The sequence below is a fragment of the Patagioenas fasciata genome, chromosome 2 (genome assembly GCF_037038585.1).
Source record: "Patagioenas fasciata isolate bPatFas1 chromosome 2, bPatFas1.hap1, whole genome shotgun sequence".
Lineage (NCBI taxonomy): Eukaryota > Metazoa > Chordata > Aves > Columbiformes > Columbidae > Patagioenas > Patagioenas fasciata.
Window position 1 is genome coordinate 100,392,267 of NC_092521.1, and position 25,308 is coordinate 100,417,574.

A 25,308-nucleotide genomic window follows, 5' to 3' on the forward strand; every position below is an offset into this window, starting at 1 on the left:
ACAGATGCCCTAACTACTTTTTTTTTTTTTTTTTTTCTGTTGCATCCGAGCCAAACAGCACCTCAAAAGACAGGAGAAACCTGCTCGTTCCAGATATCACTTGGTCCCACAACCCTTAAGGAGGGATCTGATAATCAGGAGGCTGTAAGTGCAGCATTTGGCCACACTAAGCAAAGCTTTACACAGGCAGCACATTCCCTGCGTTCTGTCTGTTATATTCTGATCTCAAATCATATGCCAATACCTCAATTCCTTGATCCATCATTATTGAGGGGCTGAAAAGCCTGGGTACTTTTCATTGCCATTAGGTGTAAAGGTTTTTAGTCAGCCAATAGCCCCCATGACATATTTCTCACTCTTCATAAAGCAACTCTGTATCAGCACCTCTAGACACACATTGCCAAGTGACCATCCCAAAAGGGCACTTTGCACACTTCTCCACAGATTATTCTTTTTCTAATCAAAGTTTTCATGGAACACAGTCAGGGTCTGTCTTAGGAAGCAGTGTCACACAACAGTGCTTGATTATGCCAGGGGAGGTGGGAGAGGAGAAAGCCAGCACAAGAACATCTGTCAGCAATATTACAATAAGTTTAACTTTTCTTTCTGTAACATAGATGGGATTATTCCCTTTCAATATGTCAAGAGTATAGCTGAAAAGAACAGCTAAGCGGGAGACAGAAAAGAGCCATCTGAAAGACAGATAAACAGTGAAGTACACAAGCAAAGAAGAGGGAAAAAACAAAGCCAGAATATATGGGGAGAGCCCTGGCATTTTTTGAAAGACAGCTGTCAAAAGCTATCATCCTGAGTCAGATGAAACAAGCAGGGGTACTGCCTGACACACCTTAAATACACAGCCAGTTGAAACACCACTTCGGTTGAGTGTGATTAAGTTGGAGCATAAGATGCAGTCATTAGTCTAGGGCACAACAACATGTCTTGATGTATGATATCAGGTACAAAAAGAGAAGTGTCTCACAGCTCCCCCGGAAGGTAGTTAGCACAGAAATGGTAGAATGGTTCTCTGCCACAATATATCCTGTCATGCTGCTCTGTTAAAAGGAATGGGCAATGAAGTTCTCCACCAACACCTTTACTTAATTGATTTGCTTTTGGGGTTGTTGATTTTTTTGTTGTTGTTTTGTTGTTGTTCGGTGTTTTGTTTATTTGTTTTATTTTTTAGGATTCTGAAAAAAAAGCAGGCAATAAGCTCTTGTTAGGCAAGATGCGTATGAGGTTCAAATCTTTATCTCTGAGAGCACTCAAGAGAAAGGTATGCTGACTCCCTTTGCCCTACACCCTGGAATGCTACAGGCACTGTCATATATATTCAATAATTCATCTGTAAGTAACAGCATCCCTTGGCAAGCCATAAGCTTTGCACCCTGTTATTTTGCTTGACTCCATGAGCTTCACATTCTCTTTTGTGTCTGGATTTCTCCTACTGCACAGAGGCGAAGAGCTAATGTTGTTCTTCCACTAACAAAGCTCAAGCAATCAACTAACATTTAGACAACTCATGCATGAAACTTGCTCCTCAGGTATAAGATGACCTTAGAGAGACTCCTTACTCTATACAAACACTTATATCTCGACAGTCCTGTAGTCAGTGGCTGTAACCCACTTTCTCACCTATTTAATCTGAGCCATGCACCAAGGCAGATGACTGCTCTGTGCAACCCCACGCACATACATGCTGGCAACGAGCATCCAGGGTGAGAGATTAACCACAGAGGCAGAAAAAACAGAATGGGACAGAAAAGAAACATGAAGCATTTAAAGCAATAAACATACAGCGAGACACAAAAGGTGAAGGCAACACAAGCGACAGTGCCTACCAACACTGTCATGATGAAATCAAGATAACAGCATATGTATATATGAATACATATATACACACTCAATATTCCATCAAAGTATAGACATCCACTTCCCAGCACCAATACCCAACATTACTCACACAAATTCCTGAAGGTCAGAGCAGCACAACCACAACCACACACCAACCACAATGATGCCACAACAGTACACGTCTTGCAGAGGTGACTGCACTGTGCAGACACAACCCCTGAGTCCCCATGGTCACCATAACTGTTCAGGGGGGTTTGCCTTTACTGTGGCCATTTTCAGTACAGGGCCACAGTGCTACAAACTTGGCTCACAGAGTATCCCATTTTGCCAGCATTTGTTAACTCTGCAGTCTCTTCTGCATTCTCCTTTTCTACCCATCATCTCCCACCCTTCTTCTGTGAGCAGCCCAGACCCTCTGCTACCATGGGAAGACTTTGCTAGGCTTTCCTTGGGTGCAAACTCTGGCAGCAGTAGTACAAATGCATGCAACCAGGAGTATGAAAGAATGTAAATTGACTAGAATAAATAGTGATATTTTGAAAACCTGTCCCAGGAAAGAAATCCTTTAGTATTTATATGTTGTTCTTCAAGTTGCATGTCTTCACAGCTCTAGTCGTATTTTGAGCCAGAACAGCCAGGAAGTTGAGAAAACAGATCCTGAGAGGTAAAGATTATCAAGACAGGCAAAAAGTGATGCTAATGAAACAGCATGCTTTGGAACTAGAAGCTATTAGCACCTCTCCTGGCCCACAACACAGAAAGCACTAGTGTATTGACCCTCAGATACGACCATACAGGAGCAAACCAAACATTTCAAAGATATTTTAAAAATAAAATAATTTCCCCAAACTTATTGTTCAGGGTAGAACTGAGGTGAGGGGGTGTGGAGAGATGGGGGAAAAAAAAAAAATACACCACAGGTCCTCCCCACTGAGAATGCAGCACATCACTGCCTCTGTTAAGCATGACATGAAGCAGAGTTTCTGCAGTGTGGCCTTTGCAAACCAAATAGTACTAGTCTATCACAATTTAGGGCAGCCCTGTGCTGTCAGATCTAGGGTGACTGCAGCTGATCTCAGACCATGAAGTGAGAAGATGACATCCCTTCCCAAGAAGCTCAAGGTTGCTAGAAATGCAGGTAGTAAAGGAGATGAGTACTTCTGCAAACCCTTTAATCCACATGCTCAGTCTAGTAGGTTTTAAGATTATCTGTAGATCAGGGTTGCACGGAGGAGCACCTGTATTTAGAAGATCCTGGACACAGCATGGTAGAGACACAAGCATTAAGATCTCTCTCTCCAAAACAACAAAAAAGATCTTATTCCAGTAACAACAGAAATGCACCACCAGCTAAGTGGGTCTGTGTTTACAAAAATCTCTAGTGTTCAATTAGGTCTGTTTATCACCCTGCATCATTGTTGATCTTAATGCAGCTTCTTCTATTGATCACACTGCAGCACCCGCTACTGCTGCTGTGTAAAAATTTTTACAGTAATAGAAACCCTTCCACATATGAACTTAAATGAGAGCGTTTTCCTCATTAGCCAGGAAACACTGTCATGGTTCGATTAATTCAGAAGACACAGAAAATGAATAACATATGGTTCCACTCTTACAGAATCAGTCAAAGAAAATAAAAACCACACAACAAGTTTGCTTGTCTTTCTGCTACTAAAAGAACTTCTCTACATATGCTAAGGATTTATCACCTCTCCTACAGGTACAGACAGCATCTTTTATAGGTACAGTTCGCTCTGATGTTGAACACAGTGAAATCTCAGACCCAGAGGCAGACTACATATGATTCATTACTAGTTAAAACCACTATGGTCATTATAAATCCAAATAGGAAAAAAAAAAAAAAAAACCGAAAAAAAAAAAAGAAGAATTCAGAATATAGGTTTCTAATTAATCACTACAGCAATTACAATACCAAGAGTTGTTTCATTAACCAAACGCAATACAAAGATTCAGTAACATTCCAGCATAAAAACAAACCAAGAAAAAACAGATAAGGGATTTAACATCTTCAGCAAGACAGGTCTGGAAACTATTTCTTGGGTCAGAGAGTCCATTTAAATGAAGCTTAAAATTTAGCAAGAAGAGCTTGCTAAATTTTAAGCTTCATTTAAATCAACAAATGAAGACTGAAAAAACACTTTCAAAGCAATTGCAGTCTGGGTTAAGTTTGCAAGTGTAGTTTTGCAAGTGTGGTTTTCAGAACTCTAATTTTGTCTGGATAGGGAAATCAAGAATACTAGTCTATACAGACTCTGGACAATTGCTTTGTGAGATATCACCCAACATCCAGTGGCCAGGGTGAAACATGGGTTCCCACCACTCCCTCATGCCAGAGGGAGCGAGCCATGGCACATTGCAGAAGTGCTTTACACCCACCCAACAGGGGAGAGAGGCAGCAGGGGCACAGCACACCTTCCTCTCAATGGCCAAACCAATTGGATGCTAAATTAGCTTAAGACCATGTCTTTTGAGAAGGTTCTCCCATTTCCCTCTCGTCAGGGGCCCTTGTCTTGGTCAGAAGAGGAATCATAGAAATGTCACTTTCTCACTCCTTGCACATGCTCTCAGACACACCTGGGCTCTTTTCTCTTTCCACGCATTTTTATGACCATTGAGGACTGCAACTTGATCTCAATATTCATTGTTATACAAGGGATGATGAGCATATATAACGGGAAAAACATGAGGCAATAAAGCAATAAGAGTGGAAGTAAAAGCAGCAAACCAAAGAGAAGCACTTCACATGAGAAGTTTTCAGTTCTCCTGAAATCTTGAGAGAAACAACTCCATCTTACGCCAGCATGTACAAAGCTTGCTACACCGACACTTCATACCTTTCAAGACAAAGGTGTTCACTTGCCCAGTTTACCTTAGACAGAAATGTGGCAAAAAACCCCAAACACCTTCTTTGCCCCAGCATGCAGAGAACTGTACTTCCTGTTTAACAAGAAGGTGCACTAAATCTTATAATTTCTTAAAAAAACCCTGACAAGTAAACATAAATGATATGTTGATCTCCTTTGGCACATTAAGATGCCACTATAAAGCTTCCAACTAGAAGAGCAATCTTCTCTCCCCCTCCTTTTGCTTTCCTCAGAATAAATTAGAGAAAAGCTGTGAAAGGAAGTACTGACTCAATTTCATCAGGAAACCATTGCACTTGTCCACGTTGACTAGCTCCTGATAGAGAAATTTTAACAAGAAAGGCAGTATGCCACAAATAGTTCTTGTCAAGCGCAAAAAAAAAAAAAAAAAAAAAAGCTACACTGAGGGGTGCAAAAGTTCTGAGATTTTACATTAAAACCTCTAAACTTTTAGATTAAAAGAGTATTTCTTAAAGCAGAAGTGCTATATCATTGATAAAGTTTCTGAAATCAATTCACCATTGCCTTGGGGCTTATTTATTAAATTACAGAAGTGCAAGATGGATGTAAAACATCATTATAAAATATTAAATCTTATGTTGATTTGCATAGAAACCAAAGTACCACAAGGAATCAGGTAAGGCATAAGTGACATGATAAACATACTCTGTTTTCTCTACCCTAAAAAAAGGAAGCTTAATTTAGGCAGGGGAGAAGGGGAAGAATGCAAGCTCATGCATGCAGTATGCTTAAGACGTAGTGTAAGGATAGTAATACTGAATATAAAGTGAAAAGGAGTATTTACGCTTTATGCATACACCTTTTCTTGGCATTCAAAGAGACATACAATCAGTTCTCTCACTTTCACACTTCTGTGCTTCCCTTTCTAGGGAATGAGTAATATTGATGAGCTAAGGAAGTACTTTTGACATATCCAGAAAGAGTTTAGAAAACTACAACTCTGAGTCGTACAAAATTACTTTTTACTATGAATCATTTTTTCCACAAACTTTTACCAGGCCCTTGGCAGTAGGTCAACTGCCACTCATGAAAAGCCAGTAGACAGTCAAGTGCTCAAGCAGCCACAACAAAAAAGGCCCACTTTTCTCACATGGTGAGGTTTATGAGCTGCTCAGAAGGAAAACAGGAGCCAGGACACCACTCAGGTTTCTTCATTGTGAACAAAAAGGAAGGTGGTTGAAGAATGAAAATACATAAGGAGGATGAAGGATTGTCTCCTGTCACCTTTTTCCCACAATACATACTCACCAAAAATCCACCCAATATATCATGTCTGAATCTCATTCCAGTTTCTCCTCACATGCACCTCCCATGCTGGCAGGTGCTTCCAGCATTCTCCTCTGGATACATCATGTTCTTCACAGCAACTCAAAACAAAGGTGCTCAAGAAAGAAACACTAACAGTAGCTCTCATTCCTGGCACATCACAAAAGAGCAGTCTGATTCCAAGTCAGGAAACAAAGACAGAAGTGGAAAAGACAAAGGCAGAAGAGATACTGATCAACAAAAACAGGGGCAGTTTCAAACTGCAACTTGGATCATAGGAACTTCTACCCTTGAAAATGAGCACATCAGAAATCCTAGTGAGATGCCTCAATCCTCTCATCACACCCAACCACATGAGGATCACTTGTGACTAAGGAAATCACCAAGGTCTGTGGTCATAAAGTTTCTATCTTTTACATCCCAAATACTAGCAAAACTATGTGGGATTTAAATTATATTGGGAAATCAACACTGCACAGCAGCACCAGGATCAAACGAACATGCAGGAAGTTTCATGGTTGGTTGGTTGTTTTGTTTGGGTTTTTTTGTTTGGTTGGTTTGGTTTGTTGGTGGAGGGGTGGTGGTGTTGCTCTGTTGTTGTTTTGTTCATTGCTTTTGTTTTTTAAATCTTCTTCTTCAAATGTGGTGTCCTCATCTCAGCCAAGACAGCTGCTCACATCAGTGAAGCTGCTGGTGTATTGTAGTATTTACAAGATTATATGCTCCATGCTGCACACATATGTAATTACACACACACACACACACAAACATATATACACATAGAGAGAGACAGCATGCTCCTAAAGGAGTGCATTAGGTATACATGCTCACTCTGTGTTGTCTTTGGAGAACAACAGGGGGGTTTGTTGTTGCGGGGTTTTTTTTGTTCTGTTTGTTTGAGGATTTTTTGTTGGTTTTGTTTGAGTTATTTTTGTGGTTTGGTGTTTTTTGTTGTTTTTGGTTGGTTGGTTTTTTTCAATCTAGCACTGTGAAATGGAGAATCACAAGCTACTATTTATTAAGATGACAGCCATAGATTTGCTCTTAGGCTTGGAACATTATTTCCTCCCACCATCCATAGTTGCAGCAGCCATACGCTGAATATTTCTGTGCCATACAACACCATTACAGCTTCACAACTCTTTCAGCTACAAGACCATCCTGACCCCTAACACAATTACCAATGTTCCTCCTTTTCTGCCTCCTGCCTTTTTCCCATGATTGTTTTCTGTGCAATATGAATTTCCTTCCATCAGTGCCCATGGTAACATCCATAGAAATAGCAGCAGGCTAGACAGTGTCCATGAACAGCTCCCTAGCATGGAAACCTGCCAAAATTATCACAAATATAATAAGATGTGCCACAGAAGCAAAAAGTAAAACAGCACTTCTTATACTCTCACACATTCTTGACACATTGTGGTTGCCAGAGCAATTTGTGAATATTGTGAACCACCTGTCTGACCTTTTTACATTCATAAGCACATGGATGCACCTTACTGGCATGTTCAGAAATTCTAGGACTAAAAATTCAACTAAATATATACCTTCACATTAGCCATCAAAAAAATACTTGAGTCACTATGCTGTCAAATATGCTACTGTGATAAAGATGTAGCACAAACTGTCTGCCTCATGCTGAAAGAAATGCTGGAACTGTTTTACAGTGGAAAATTTTGAAGATGCACATTGAATATTTTCAGCAATTAGGGATATGGCTTTTGGGCGTGGGGAGTTGGTTGTATTCCTTTAAGTAACTTTGCCATAAGATTGTGATGGGAGGGTGACATGATAATATCCCCAAAAATTAATGATGATAGCCTGGAATCCTCCAGTGATTTCTTTAAAAATAATCAACAATTGCCTCCCAGAGTATCTGTTTACTGAGAACACCAAATGATTAAGTTTACAGTGGTGAATCAGAGAGAGTAGCAGACCCAGGCTTATTTGCAAAGCTATTAGATTAAGACTGGAAGATGTTGAATGCAATAAAACACAGATATGCATGCCATTAGAAGGTTCCACACACGGACTTTCAGCATGCAGCAGAGAAATGGTCCATCAGGACCTGCACTGGACTCAAGTCCAGATCTATATGTACTTTTGAGTACAAAGGCACAAGAAAGCCCATGCCCAGTTGCCATGTGATGCTCAACTATTCAGTTTTTCTTCTCTTTCAATCAAGATAGCTTACGCCTCAGAGGACAGAGGTTCACATCCCTTATTTAACAACCAAGTTCAGATCCTCAGCTGACATTTAACAGTCCTTGCCTTTGGGTTATGTATTTTCATTCAAATGCTTTCTACTATTACTTGGGATGCTTGGACAACTGTAAAAGTGCTTCTTCTTTCTAAATTCCTGTCAGTTTACAGGCTATAAGCCTAAGGATGCACCAAGCCTTGCACAAATTTTCTAACATGTACACTTGCTAAAAGCTATATTTCAGCATTTCTGCATACAGGACTATTTACTAGAACATGAAGATGATTACCATAATTGATAATACCATTGATAATTACAATGCTTTATTTCCAGCTCCCCAAGATGTGCAAGATCTAACACATTCTGTATAACCCAAGGTATGAATTTAAATTAGTGTACTATAGCAGTTTTACAGCTGCACAAGTGCACACACTCCTAAGCCAACGCTCTGCCATCAGAGCATCCTCACATAGGGTTGTGTACAACTGTATATTATATCCATATGACAAACAGCAATATTTCTTTTGGAGGGGGATTCAGAATTTCACCTCCAACATCACAAATCAATATTAACTTATTTCCAAGTCCCACTGTGAACTCTCAAATTTGCCTATTTCTTCTCTCACATATCCAGTTAAGAGGCTTATAACCCCAGCCTGTCTAAACTGGGGTAGCACTGCCAGCTTCCAAATTGCTCTTTGCCACATCAGCCTCCTGGCTCCTCCTCAGGTTCACAGGGCCAAGAAAAAGGTCCATAGGCAGAAACAAACGAGCATGCAAAGGTGAGCATTACAGTATCTAAAGAGGTGTCGTGAGAAGCAGCAAGTCCCTGCGCAGAATGCAGCAGGAATCAAGGGCCTTTCCATCAAAAAGTGAGGTGCCACTCTTTAGCTGATGCACAGTCTTTTGTCTCACTTCAAGAAGGAAACTCACTGTGTTTTTTGTAGCACATGTAACTTTCAATTTGGGTGTGAAAAACTCTAACACACCACCTCAGAAACGCAGTCTGCTCCCATCCAGACCATCATGCAAGGAGAGTTTAGTATGAAGGTGAACTGACAGAGGACTGCAATAGCAGAACAGCACTTTCACTTGTATTATTAGTCCTGTGACAGAGTCAATCAGGCTTTATACTCCTGCAAAGTCACAGGACTGTTTTGTTTGGTTGGCAATTCAATATTCCCAGGTATTTTTCCTCAGAGCCATTCCTAACAGCCTCCAACTCACTGAGGAAGACTAAATACAACTTCTACTTCATTCATCGTTACTATTAATACAACTGTGTGAAGAAGCCCCAGCACAGGCGTCCTAATGATACCACCCCCTCAACTGGCAAGCTTAACATACACCACACTGGTTTCCTCTAAATGCCCAATGAGTTAAGCACCACCATCCTAGGAATAACTGTAGAATCAATAGTATGAAGTAGTTTCTAGCACTTTACTATCTGGGTAATGGAGCTGAATCTTTTCACACAGCTTGATGTTACTGCAGCAATTTGGCTAATGTAGCCTAAAGACTCAAAGAACATGATATGTCTTTATGAGTTAAAAGCGGGGTTAGTATCCAAGTACGATTTAAATGATATAATTAAAATCTCACTTTCATGTTTTTCTAAGAAACTAGTCTCTTAACCAGGGAGATGAGATAGATTTTCACTAAGTAACAAAGCTGGAACATCAAGACAGAAATTAATTCTGTACGCTACCATACCCAAGAATAGAAAGTAGCAATAAATGGAAACTGAGAATGTCACTGTAGGGCTTGAGGGAGAAGACCTTCTGATTATATTTTTCACAACTAGCAATTGAACTGAAAATTATCCTAATGATTTAAATTAAAATAAAAAAAAAAATAAAAACACACACCACAACACACCACAGAAAAAGTACTATAAAAACCATATCCTTGGAATGAGACTCAGAGGTTATGGAAGAATCCTCCTTGATATTCCTTCTTAAAAGCAGTTGGGAATTCAAAGTAACTCCTAAAATAATTTATTTTCTACCTGTATATATAATGGCAAATATATAAACTAGATAGCATTTTTTGAACACCTGGACTTGGATTTTATGTATTAGTTTATGTAAACCAAGTGAATTACAAGTTCTTGATATATGTGTGCAGCTTGCAATCTGCCCTTTCATCAGGTTTAGGCTGTATGCATTTGTTTTAATTTTAGGAAACTGTCCACTTAGCCTTGAACCCAAGGAGCAGCTATCACATGGCTAATTGCTTTTTGTTACTTTCTTAATTTTCTTTCCAGTGAATACAACAGGAGTGAGTGCACCTTTGACTTTCAAAATACAAAATTCCAAGTTAACATCTTTCCTGTTTCTGCCCTTTCCTGTTAACACCTTTTCCATTAAAAGCATCTTTGATGGAAACAGTCAGGGTTGAGGCTGACTCAGATACACATAAGACTGATGAATCACCCAGAACACAGGCCACCAGCACAAGTGACTTTGATGGAGGAGGCGCACACTTCTGATTGTGCAGTTGAACTGTGCTGCAAACTGCCGGGGATGGAGACAGCATGGTTTGTGCTACAGAGACTATTGCTATATGAGAGAGAAAGCTTAAATCCAGTCTCAATGCAGTTCAGACTAAGCTATGGCTACTATTTCCATTGCCTTCAGAACAGCATTCCAACTTGAAGTACCCACAGCACCCACTGTCACCACAGCATCCATCACTTGATTTTTTGGCATCTTTTATCGCAAAGGCCTCCCAGCTGCATGCCCACAAAAGCAGTGCTTTGCGCTCCTTTGCTGAGGAAAGCTACATTCTCACTTAACTTTGAAAGCTTGTCCCTTAAAGTTGTATTCACAGTCACTGAGTGCACAGCCAGATTCCCATGTCAATCTTAAATTTTTTAAAGGCCATAATTCTGTATCCACTGGCACTTGATAAAATTCCTGTCCTTCCTTTATTATCTGTTTGTGACATGGGAAGCCAGTTGCTTACAGCATATAAAGCAAGTGAGCAAGCATGGCATTTGAGGGTACTGGTGGGATACTACCTTCTGTCAGTGGATTTGTTCAAGGCCTGCTTCCAGATTTCATTTATGTTGTTCAAATGGCCTCACAGATGAGGACCAAAGTGAGGTACAACTCCCTTCTTCACAGGGGCTCAGTGCGCACACAGTCATGGAGCGCTCTCAGAACATCATTTTTCAGGTCCGGTGAGCACCAAAAGCCCCACATATTACACAGTGAAGCCATGTGCAACTTTGTTTCTTATGCTAGAGGTTTCCAAGCTCCAAATGAGAAGCCTGTGGATTTTTAAGTTTCATTCCTGCATGACAAAGCCTACCCACCTTCACTGTAAGGAGATGCACTAAGCAAGACCCTGCAGAGGTGAAGGAGCAGAGACATTTGGAAGAAATCCTTCCCCCAAATAGAACATGCACTTGTAAGAAATCAGTACAAGCACAGAATCTAGTTCAAACTCTCTTCACATATGAAGATCTGTGAAAAATGACAAAAGTTTTGCATCTAGCTCCAGATTCCTCCCAAGCCCTCTCCACACAGTGAGCAGTTTGCAGAATTGCAAATCATTCACTCTGTATATGAAATTAAGCAATCTTCTGGTGCAGAGGGGCTGAGAGGGCTGGCAAGATTTACATAGAAGTGCTGAGCAAGTTGAATGCATGTAATGAAATGCAGAGGTTATGTGGTATTAGGAGGACATAGGTGATGTTGCTTATAGCTGTTAATGAGGCAATGGAAAAAAAATATAAGAGAAGCAAAGGTCACAAGCTTTAAACATTAATATGCTTGAATATCAACTGAAGAAAAATCTTTGCAGTGAGCAGCAAAATGATCTCACTGCAGGAGAGATTATTCTAAAAGCTGACTAATGAGCAGAGGAGGATGATCATCTTATAGCAAACTGGGTATTTTCAAAACCAGTCATTTGAACAGGAGCCATAGCATCCCTGACAAATCTGCTAACATCCACTGTGAGAAGCATGTGAGAAAATATTTTCAGAAGGCACCTACGAAGTGTGAGAATCAATGGATATTAACTTTTATACATAACACAGTTCATACCTTAGTTTATACTAGTACATGGGACTGAGAACCTCAGATCAGACATGTTTAGGTACCAGTCCCACAGGAAGGACAGTATCTGATGAGGTGGATCTCAAGGGGCTAGAGCAGCCTGTTGAAATATTCAGCACTTTATTAATTGCATTTTTCACAAACATAGGAACAATTTATACTCAAATTCAGGGCTCTTCAGTCATTGTTTTAAAGCCTTGAAGGCCTCATACTCAGACTTCTCAGGGGTATTTTCAGTATTTAAATCCCATTAGCATGTAGGGGCTTTCACAGATCAGCACCTCAGCACATAAGTCAGGGGATTTTCAAGTATGCCTTTCTCTCATTGGTTCCTGTGGGAGTTAGTCATTGGGGGAAAAAAAAAAAAAAAAAGTAGGACGGGAATAATTATAGAATAAAACCTGACAGAGGTGGTCTACCTTCAATTTCTTTGGCATAACAATTTTAAGAACAGCTATATTTAACAGCATGGCTGAATTCGCAGTTAGAAAAAATAGTCCCTATTATTCAAGAGAAATTCTTGCTGTGCAGTATGTCCTGTTCTCTGCAGTGTTAGCGGGCAGCTGATTATCTTCATTTTTGTAGCAGTCTTGAAATCTTATGCCCCATCTTCAGTTACTTTTTTTAAACAGAGTACAATTCCTGCATACTTCCTCTGCAGGGCATATCTCTGAAAGCTTTTAGTTTTACTACCCCTGAATCTTCAAACACACTCTTTCTGGACATTTCAAAACTAAACACAAGAATTCAACATTGCCAAGAGAAACATCACCTTGTATACAATTATCCTCTTTAGAAGCTCTGGAATAGTATCCTTCATGCAATAGCATCATATTGATGATTAGTTATGTTTGTAGTTTCGCTTAGCTCTTTTCCAGATCTGTAATAATGCCTGAACACAACAAAACCTGAATAGGAGGGGCACTAGTCCACAGTGTTTAGATATTCTCCCCTCATGTGTCTAGAGGAGAAAAAATGTTAACACAATGCAGTACACGTATTTTCAAACGAACCCCATATTATTGTATGTTATTACAAGATTTATAAATGGGTATGCCTGTAAATGTATTTGCCCACATCATCAAAAATTCAAACATGCAGAATCCAAGAACAGAGACCAAAGACAGAGGAAAGCAGTGCGAAATGCCACAATGTGACCTCACCACCTGAGGAAGGTGTTAATGTCTAACAGAAGACATCTCTGTAGGAATCCAGTTAGCTCTTAAAATGCAATTTAACTTCCCAGCAGCCTGGACCAGACAATTTGCAATTTCAATAGTTTCAGGATTCAGACAAAGTCCTGGTGCAATTAAGCATTTTATTTCTTGATTAGCAATGAATTTAACAAATATGGGTGACATGGAAGACAATACAAAAGTGTAGGCTTTTGAAGAGTGAATCAATTGAGGAGTTAATTATTTTATTAATTTATGTAGTGAGTTGTGCTTAGCTCTACTGAGCCAGATCAGGAACCCTTTGCAAGCATCTTGAGGGAAAGGTGATCCCCTTTGTATGACTGGTAGTCAAATATTCAAATGCCTCATGTGACAAATCATCCTCTGGTTGTATCCTAATACTTCAAACAAAATGCAGCTGGAGCCATTCAAGGCTTCTTCCAATACACCCTGACCGTGAGTTCTGTTTTCTCCCAGCACAGCTGACTGACAAGCTCTTCTAGGCTCAGAACCAAGAGAAAGTCCAGTTCCTTCAGATTCAGACAGAAGATCTAGATGTGAACACAGGAGCGGCAGAAGGGGAACATCACTGAAGAGATGACTCTGGGGCATGAACCTGGAATTTCAATACCATTTCCCATGGTCATGTCTGGACTAGCGAACCAGGAAGGGTGCAGGTATGAGCACTGTCTCATGACACTTGTTGGCGTGCTGCCCAACCCCATTTTTGGCCCATATCACCCAATGCAACAACATGGTCACAGAGCACACTTCTCATATGCAGCATGGATGGTGAGGAAAAGTGGTGACAGATATGCACGTAGCCCTACAGACAGAAGCCATACCATATTGCCCTCAAAACAACAGTAAAGGGCCTGGCCCATTTTATTTACTTATGCACCTCATAGAAGTACTGGGAATTACAAAAACAATTGCTTCTGCTTCTAAGAGATGCCAAGTACTAATAAAAACTATAACAGCTTCCTTGGTCTAAAAAAAGCCTAACATTCATTTAGTTTAGGGATGGATGATTCAGCAGATAGGAAAGGCAATTCCCAAATATAGTTCCTTATGCCAGAGAACATAGCAAGAAGAAACTGCAGTCAGGCCTCCTGCCTCACACAGATCACAGCAATACGTTGCTTGTGATGAGCCCCATCAGTCAAACCGTGTTGCCCTTCACCAGCCCTTCCTTAAAATGTCCCTGAAGTATTCCAACGGTGAGCAGAAGAAAACAGTATTTTGATTGATACAAGATGAAGAGGTGAATTCCACAGCAGATAGTTGGGAAAGTTTCTGACACAAGACTATGTGGGGTGCCCAGTTGGAACAAAAACAGTGAACAAACATGTAGCTCTCTGTATTGTCACACTCCACCTGATTTTAGGTGAATTTCTTACTAAAAGCATATTCTCTGTATCATTTTGATCTCTCCCTGGCAAAGGCTGCTTAGGCAAGCACTCCAGACATGATAGTTATTATATACAGCACTCAGCATCAACACCATGTGCTGAAATTTTTGTTAAACTACAGGTCTGTCCTAACTGTTGGCTGTATGTTAGTACTGTGAGAGCTAACAATTCCATGGCAGTCCAATAGCCAGTCTCTGGCTTTTTCTGAAGGAATACTCAGAAAATCCACACATCTTGAAACACAAGCCTCTCTACAAGATGAAGATTACTGCAATGCCATTCAAATTTCATAGAATTTCTGGTTTTATGACCACAGGTCCCAGAAGATGAAACTCACAGTTCTAGTAACTTCAAGCAGAGCTGTATCAATTTACTCCACATAGGGATATGATGCAAATTAGTACTTTTGGAATCCTCCCTGATGAAACATCCATGAAAAAATTATGATGTTTGCAAGAGCTAGCTACAAAAATTCTGGGATCAAATTTTCTTTTATTTACCCAGAAATAATAAACTACATACTTTTTGAGACATCATTACCTTTGTAACTTGTTCAGTACAATTAGATACTTCTCATTAAAAACACAAGGATGAAATTACCTTCACTAACACTTGAGAGCATATTTTGTGTAAAGGCATCTTCCTCTTTTGCAAAGTGTCTGCATACCAGGAAAGGCAACGTTATTGTGAATACAAAATGCAACCACCAGACCCTAAAACACGTATTTCAGAACTGCTTTTTGAACATAAATACCAGATAAATTGTGTAAGTCACAGTGTAAAGTGAACTCATTTCTGAGTGCACCCCAAATACTTTGTAAACTGCTATGTCTCACTGGAATAAAACAACAAGTTTAAATAGTAGCATTCCAAAACTTCCTGTAACATTGAGTGTTGCTACTAAACAGAAAATAACTACATTTTAGGAATTTAATAAGCCTACATAATGCTAAACATAAATCGAGCCACCTGCAATAACCACCACCTCAGATAACCCTGATGAAGTTGCCAGCCATATTCCACTCCCTAACTCATTGCCTAGTCTAGGAACATAAAAATCTTGAGGTATTTCCAAGAATTTCAAAAGAATTTGAGCCTTCAGTTCTGGGCATTGTTTCTCATGCCTTCAGGATAAAGTTTATACCTTTTCATAAAGCTGTGCAGTTGCTAATATGTAATGAGAAATCACTAGAGTATACAAAGGCAAACAACCAGATAATTTAGTAAATTATAGGTTGATTCAGACCTCCATATCCATGGGCCTGAAACTCTTTGCCAGGTATCAAATTACTTACTTGGTATCAATGCCTCTCTATTTATCTTATCTCAAACAAAATATACCAGACACTGAGCGTATTTATATGCCAAATGATTGTGCTGCAGAAGGATGGAGTGGATTTTTGAAGAATGTGTGCTAAGATACCCAAAAATCTAAGAAACAAGAATACATAGCTGCATCTTTTTCCAGTTTGTTCTCCCAAGTCACCGAGCACATTATCTATATCTATTTGTTGGCCTGTCTACTGTAAGGTATGAACACATCATTGGCAAGACATCTTCCTTCTTGGGAAGTACATTCATTACCTCAGTACTGCCCAAGGTTCAGGATGTTCTCTGGTGAAAAAAACAGTGGGTATGAGAACTCCCTACCTCAAAAAAAATGCCCTTAATAAATGAAGCTATAAAAACAGTTCTCAGACCAAAAGCCAAGAACAATAGGTTCTTTTTTTCCCCCCACAGTTACAGAGCACAGCACCCAATATCTCTCACAAAATACATTTAAGGTCTGTTAAGTAAAAAATACAAACCAGCTGGTAACATGTTCTAGAGACAGAAAACACCATGAGTCCATAAAATATCTTGTCCAATTAAACAATAACTGATAGCAAAATCTGGTTTATCTTGACACTAATGGATTTAAATTAAGGTTTTTTTCCTAATTTACCTCATAGTTTCCAAGATCAAGATCACAGATAATAACATGGTGTAAAAGAAGAATACCCACACATTAATAAAGCAAACAGATACACATAACAAAGAGCAAGCTCCTTGTTGGTCTTTCTATATCAACTTTTTCTCGTTGACTAGAACACAGCAGGAATGTAATTAATACACAAGCAGAATAAGAGTCCAAACAAACTGGATCTCAAGAGGAGAAAACATAGGAGAAACATATGGAAACAACAGTAAACATTAAAGATTCTGGCAAGACCCAGTTCCCCCCTCCAGAATTTCTGAAGAAATATTTATTCAGAATTAAGCCTTTATACATAATGGTCAACTGAAAACACAAACGTTATCCCTTGAGAAGTACCATTGCAAGTGCACAAACCCAACATAGAAGTACACAAAATTATAGCAAACTCACACAACTAGTGGATGAGCCTCCTTTCACCCAGCACTATCAGGGACAACACTTGTTCTTGAAAGTAACTTTACTCTTTTGCAACATGAAATTTAAGCCAAGGCTTGTGAAGCTAGTTAGCAGCCATTACACACACCAAAGAATGGAAAGAACTAGTAACAACTGTATCACACTTGCTACTTGGCAGATCTATAGCCCTTCTACTGACTTTACCAAGAAGGAAGTCGACCTTCTCATCCTCTTACAACCCAGGCAACAGGTGTGAGTCAACCTGATTAAAATGCACTCCTGAAGCTGGGTTTAAATAGGCTAATAGATTAAATACCTATTAACTGGAAGTCAAAGGGTACAAGAGTGTTATTCATGCATTCAGGAAGCCCTTAAGACATTGTGGCAGCAGGTTTTAATTGAGTTTTCTGTCAAGCCAATTCCTGCTTTGTGATTTATCATGAAGAAACTAAAGTCTTATTTTGAAACGCTAATTCATTATCTAACACAAGCTTGATTAAAAAAAAAAAAAAATCACCCAAACCCTACTTTGGGTAACACAAAAGGTCTGGAGACTGAAGAAGCTACCTAATCTCTCTCTAACAAAGAAAGTCTGAAAGACCTTCTCACACCACTTTATCTCTGTATAGTAATTCCAAATGCTTTATGGTAAACCTGCCTAGGTACAGTAGGTATTAGAGGCATCTGAAAATGTCCCTGGCCTAAGGCTTGAAGGAATGTGAGTCTGAGAAGTGCTACAAAGCTATTCTTCCACATAACTGTATTGAAATTGCACTTGGATGCCATTGTTACAGCAGTCAGGTAGAAAGTCAAACATCTTGGCAAAACACTTTTATCATTCCCACCCATACAATTAAGGTTCAGAAAGAGAGGCTCAGGTTTTATTCCACACAGCCACCTAAGCTGAGGAAGCACTTACTGCAGACTCAGTGAAATGTGAACCCTATTGACATTCTAGGGAATTTTACCATTTACTTCAATGAAGCTACACTATTGCCCAACAGGTGATAAGAAGTGTTACTCTCTTTTAAGATAATACTGAAAAGCACAAAAGTGTCTTCTCATCTTTGGCGTGATTCAGGCTATATGATTTCAGACGACTTCTGAATGAAGCCTGTTATTTCTTGAGGACCAAGCCATCTTCCAGAAAGACTACCAAACTTGATTAAGAAACAGAATGAAGAAGAATCCAGCAAAATTCTAATCGAATTGTTAAAAGAATTAGTTAGCCTTACAGTTAGAATAATGTTTCTCATTTCTAGCCTGCATTAGCACTGCATTAGTTTTGAATCCCTTTATCACAATATCACCTTATTTTCTCTTAGATTACAGTCATTAGCTACCAGAAATTGCCTCTACAACAATAGCCACAGTGTTGATTACAGAAATGAAAATGCTATAAATCAACTAAAAACCCTCCCCTATAAAAGCCATAGTCTAGTTCAATGTCATTAAACAAATTATGACCGAGATGCACCTTTACAACAACAAGACCATCTAACCACTGGAATAAGTAATCAAGAAAGTCATTAACCCCACTACAACTAGAGAAATGAAGGGTTCATTGATTTGGCTGAAAAATACAAACATTTATTTTGGTGTGACACAAAATGAGAGGTTTTGTTTCACTTTGGGACAATTCCATTTCTTTGCATCACATTTTCTCTCTGTGTCTTGGTCATTATTAAACAAAATCAAATTACTATTTTAAACGGAAGAGTTGAAGGATTAAGTTTCAAAATAGAAATATTTTGACATGTCAAATGTCACTTGAAACACTCCATTTTAAATAGTGCTTTATCAAAGCATTTTTTCAAAATCTTTCCTTTCTCCTTCTATTTTTTGTTTGCTCCAGGTAAGCAAACAAAAAAACCCTTCCTTTTCCCAACTGTCCAGAAACTCTTTTTTTTCAGTCAATTTACAATCTATCAAAATAAAATTATGTGTCCTATTTATGTAATTGGTAAAAATAATTGGAACAGAATTATTGTCCTTGGTTATAAGAGATGTTGAATAGAAAATTATAATGGTATCTTTCAGTCTTGAAATTGATAACATAAACAAAGAGAATTGGAGATTTTCCTTTGAATGTGGTATATCTATCATGAATGGAAGATGCTAGATTTTCCACTTCTAGCTGTAGAGTATTAGGATTGCATTCAAAATCCCTAAAGCTACCTAAGTAAAAAGGTGTAGCTGGTGATCCAGTGAAAGTTCCAAGCTGTGTCAGTACCCACCTAACCATGTCAGTGACACCATGACTATCTTAGCACCAAGCAAATAATTATTGGGACATTAACACATCGTAGAGTATGAAGTGCTAAAAAAAATACACTTAATAATTTCCTCAGACTTACAAATAAATAAATAAATAAATGCCCAAACCATTAAAATGTATTATTTAGGCAACTACATCTCATCAATTTCTAAGGATTTAGCTCTCTTCAGTGAGATCCCTGACAAGTAGATCCCAGAGCAGATTTAAAGATCTGGGCCTTAATCTTCAGTCTTTGCTTCACAGAACACCTGGAGCAAGCAGTTGTCCTGAGCATGTTATTAAACAAGGGTGCAGAAGGAACAAGTGATTCCCAGTGAAAAATTCATTCTGCAGAGATACCTGGAATGAGATTCCCTTTCACAGTGAATTAAGACCCATTGCAGCTGTTGCCAAAAGCAAAAGTGAATCCAAAAAGCAGTGAGGCTCCTAATTTCACTAGGGAAGGTTCATTAATGGCTGTTAAACACAAAGAGGTGGCTATGACTCCCTCTAGTCTCTAAGTCCCTAGGCTGCAGACTGTCAGAAGCTGGGAGCTTAGAGAACCTCATGGAATTGCCCTGTTTTTATAATCTTTCCACATGCACCCACAACTGGCCACCATCAGACACAGGTGGCTAGAGGGACTCAGGACTGCCCAGTACTCATAACTGACCCCTGACTTCAAAGGAATTACTCCACTTTCAACCCTTAGGCAGCCAGCAGATAATAGCATATTACACCAAGCAAGCAAACAGCAGGAAGGAGACTGTGAAACAGATTTTGTTAGGGAACATGTGCTATTTCCTCAAGAAGTCTGCACACAACTGTTAATCTACTCTGTTCAGATAAACAATGATTATTACACTCTCTTTGTAAGCGAAAAATAGTAGTCAAGTGCAGGTAATTCACCTCTGGGGAGCAACAAAAACCAATGAAATCTTTTTGGTGGCAACGCAAAAACTTTAGAACAGGTCCTCTGCTGAGTTAGCTCTACCAAGCAAAAAGCACCACACTCCCAGTGAAATACAGTTATAGAAATCAAAAGGGTTTAAAAACAGTATAGGCACAAGCAGAATATTTACATCAATCAATTTGTCCTTGTGACAACTTCACAAAGGCAGCAATGTCTTAAATGTCCCACCTGCAAGTTCAAGGATAGTGTCAAAAGCATGATATTCCCATTGGAACCTTGCTGGTTTACACATCAGGAAGCACATGGTCACTCTTCTCATTCTCAGGTGTCCACAGGAGTGGGACTGGGCTGCCTATTATTGTTGCCTATTTACTTTTGAACATCATCAATTAATTAAGGTGGACAATGTCACCACAGAACTTCAATTTTTTTTTTGTTCCAAAATAATAGACTGTGTTTTGCTCTCTTGAGAGTACCTGCCTGTAATTCCACTGGTCCCATGGCCTCCGAAAGTGCCTCAAGGTCAAAGGCAGAACAGCAATTTACTGGACTGGTTAAAAATAATACAACATTTTCCTCATGTCTCTGCTCAAACAAGTTGGACAGAGTTGACACATTTATTTTGTCATAACATCTACAAATCATGTGAACAATCAACGCATGCTCTCCTCAGTTTGGGGTTTTTCCTTCCAAATAGAGGTTAGAAGGTCCAGAGAGCCTTGTAGTAACACAGACACTGTCTTTGGGTTGCAGTTTGGTACAAGTTCTTTTGAAAGTAAATATGTAGTTGGCTGCAAAAGCTGAGACAGCATTCACCTAATCCTTCTCATTGCTCTCAGGGAAGCAATTGTTTGGAGAGACACTTTCATCACTAAAATTCAACAGTGTTTTGTGAACAAGAAATATAGATTAACAGACAATCAAGACAGCCTGGCAACTGGCACTTGATGTAGTGGCTAATTACATTACAAATACAGTGCGATTACACTGTTTTAGACAACAAAAACAAGTAACTGCCTGGAACAGAAGATGCTTATGCACAGATGTTTGTAGAGCATCCTCCAGACAACATGGTTCATGTCTGATAACCACCATTCACAGACACTGCCAGTATACATGGGCAATAACAACATCAAGGTGGTGTCCTTCCCACCTTTGGCCTTATAATCAAAATATGCCTTTTAAAACTCCATTAACATTGATTACACTGTATTTATGTACTACCTTCACTCTGCTGTGTTGTTAACATTCGCATTACACATAAAGGTATATGAGAGACCAATCACAGTGTAATTGCATTATAAATTTACAATGGCTACATCATAAAAGCCATCCAGTCTATCAAAAGATGACAGGAAGCAGTATAATGATTTCTGGGATAGCAATCAGCCAGACAAAATGCTAAGACTCCAGGGCATTTTGAGAGCAGTTATCAATGTTGCCCTCATGACCTTCAGCAATCATGGTCAAGGTCAAGTTTTCAGATGCTCCCATTTTCATATGGGCACCAAAACACCAAAGAATTTGGCATATGGCATGTGCAGCATCTTTAGCACCCTAACACATGGGAACCGAAAGCACAGGCATGCAAGAGTTACCGAAAGATGCTTTGGTTCACACACTTTTCCTCACAGGTGCAGAAGATCGGAACACAGCAGAGAGAGAAACTCATCTGACTTGGCCTAAGCCACTTGGGCACAGTAGCTCATGCACGTGGCAGCCATGGCTCAGCACACCTGGAACCTCACCCCTGGCTGTCTGTCCCACTGGGAGCTCAACACTTTGGGAACTCTGCCCTCGATGGGGGTGCTCAGCACTTGAATGTACCTTACACCATGTCTCCTCTCGAGAAAACTGAATTTCTTAGACTGATTATGAATCTTTTCCCACTGCCTGCCCTTGACTATGCATTACACTTCCCTTGAGAAACCAAATTTTATAAATTAACTCAAGCTCCTAAGCACTGATCTTCACAGGCAATGTATTTTAAAACAACACAGCCGTCTAGCGGTAGTAGTAGCTGCTGCAAATAAAATACTCACTGCTGCACACTTTTGCTGTCCAATGCTTGACACTTCTAGAAAATGGTGGTTTTGACATTTTGCCAATTCATCTGGATATAAATTAAGGCTTTTTGCCTCTAACCCCTGCAGACACACTGCATCTGCAAAGGTCTTTTGGAGACAACCTGGTGCAAGAACAAGGAATTTTCTTATTAAAGTCTGGAAACACAAATGTGATAGACGGAGGCAGTCTCTGGGTGAAGATGGGTCACCACAATACTTCCAATTCCTCCTTCCTAACACCCTTTTCCCAGAATCCCCTCACAGGCAAGTGTTTACTCCTTCATACGAACTCCCTATCATTGCTACATCTTCAATCACTTTTCTATATGTTTTGGATTAGATAGATCCCAAATATTCCCTTGTACCATAATACTCAAATTCACCAGGACCAGCAAGAATGAAAAAGTGAAATGACAATTCCTACCACATACATTTTCAGGGTAAGAAAGAAAAAAAGCATGTAGATTTATGATTTTGACTGTGAAGGAAGCATCTTCCCTGTTTCTGGCTCAGGGGACAAGGACAAATATATATACAAAAATGGTGATGGCAGAATATGATAAATTATCACAATCATTTTTACTAGCTAGAATGTTCTGAAGAAAGCACTGGGAAATATAACAATATTTCAAAAACAAGTAGCCAAGCACAGATTTCTAGACAATATCAACAGGAAAATCACCTTGGATGAAACAGGAATCGAAAAGCTGGCAGTGTCTGCCTAGAGTCTGAAAAAAGTACTCCTTCCATTCATAAGCCACCTTCTGCATCAGAAGTTTTGAGAAACAAAAATATACCCTCTCTGGCTACTTGATTCAGGCCAGTATGCAGAGCGAATATCAATGGCTGCCTCCCCAAGAACCAGTCTGTCTCACCAGACGTCTCTCCAAAAGTAGCTGGAAGAAGACACCATTCTCATTTCAGGCAGGAGAAAGGCAGGCAAGAACCCAATGTGTTTGCAAAGGTATTCACATCTTTTAAGCTAGCACCTTGAATCTGCACTTGCGACAGCCATTGATTTGTCCTTCAGGTTCTGCTGTCAAAAAACAGTGTGGATACCAGGCATCATAAGAGGAGCATCTGCTCTGAAAGTCCCAAGGGAAGGGACAAGAAACTGCCACCTTCTCCCTCACAGACTCCTCTAGTCATTCTGAACTGCCACAGTGGCAACACAAAGAGCACCAGGAAAGCACTACAGACCTGAACTGACCTCTGTCTTTTTGCTCCATTCCTCTCCACTGTTTCTTTCCACTTAGAATGTCCACCTGAATGGCAGTGACAGCTTCTGGAGGTGACTCAAAGACAGAGGCAGGGTAGATGACAGCTACTAGCTCCTACTCCTCGTGGCCCCCTTCAGCCACTTCTGCAGTGGAAGGAGCTCTCTCACCTCTATCTTGCTGCCCTTTAAAGTGTGGAAGATGGGTGGGATCACCTTCAGATGCCCAAACTGCTCCTTGTGGTTCCAAGTCAACTGAAGGTTTTCCAGGATAGTGGGAATGTTATGGGCCTTGCTCTCCAGGCGCTGAGCCAGGCACTAGGAAAGAAAGGACAGACAGCCATGTCAATAACGTCAGAACTATTCAGGCCACAGCTTTCTGCAACATGTGAAACCAACAAAACAAAACAAAACAAAACCAAAACCAAACCAAACCAAAACAAACAAACAAAAAAAAAAAGCCTTTGGAAGCTTGCCATTGCCATTAAGCAAAAAGGGACAGACATCTGCAACTCAGTGAACATGAGTCTCATACCAATTGCTGCATTTTGCTGCAAGAGAAATGTGTTTTCCAGAAGCTGTAATTCTCCCTATCCAGCACAGGCTCCCTGAAGCTAAGTAAGCTGGCTGTTACAATCACTTCACCTCTCAGCAAGAGAATCTATGGCAACCAACTCCACCACCTTCAGAAGTTCTTGACAATATATGACAACAGACAATTGCTCACTATTGTCCATCACAAACATTTAGCACAGCAGGTGGAAGATAAGGAAAGCACTAGTCTTGGGTTCCCTTTCCACAAAGGAACATCTATGGCTTGAGGTACAATAGTATACTTGCTCTCCATGACACCCCCAGCTGAAGCCTCCAGCATAAACAGAGTCTAAATTTCATGAAAGCTGAGAACTGAGGAAAACCTAAAATCTGGAAATCTCTTAATATAACAGTAAATCACATCATGAGTCACACCATGACCTACAGGTCCTGGTATTCTAAAACATCTTTGCATTGATGTTACCGATTTCAAGGTTAAACAAGACATTTACGTTCTTCTGTTCAACACCTCTCATAACCAAGCTCAGCTGTACTTCAAGAACAGCTCTGATCTCAGACTCAGTTTACAGTTTTCCTAACGCACTAAAAGTGCACTGAAAGCAATTTCTGAGATTATCAGACTTCCAGGTTGTTAATTTGGAGTTTACAGATAATTTTTAGCATTACTGCAAATGTCCCCATCGCTACAATACTGATTTGTCTTGGTTCGCTGAGCATATCACTTCTGTGTCAAGAAACAAAACTGTACTGGGCCAACACAGGTATTTCATATTCCTTTTATTTATTCCCTTTGTCAGTAGGTAACTAATCAAAGGAAGCTAGCTTTGTGAATAGAGAGAGGACAGATCATGTAGTTTAATTGCTTTTTCTATAGAAGACGTCTTCCTGATCTGGGATAAAGCAGCATTCAATCCTAACTGTGATACTACATGTAAATCTGGTGTTAGTCTTACAGGACAATCAATCAGGAAATCTCTTTAAAGACTGATACTCCATCTTGTTTTTCACTCATTTACCACTTAACTGTATTTTCCTGGTTTTTCA

General features: G+C 39.7%; 1 long non-coding RNA gene across 1 annotated transcript in view; it reads right to left on the reverse strand.

The window, feature by feature from the left end:
- LOC139827223 (uncharacterized) overlaps positions 1 to 25,308 on the reverse strand; it is a 39,234-nt gene that overhangs the window by 12,399 nt on the left and 1,527 nt on the right. Inside the window, exon 2 of the long non-coding RNA XR_011737617.1 lies at positions 23,704 to 24,027. This is a non-coding gene — a long non-coding RNA (uncharacterized lncRNA). The remainder of the gene's footprint in view (positions 1 to 23,703; positions 24,028 to 25,308) is intronic.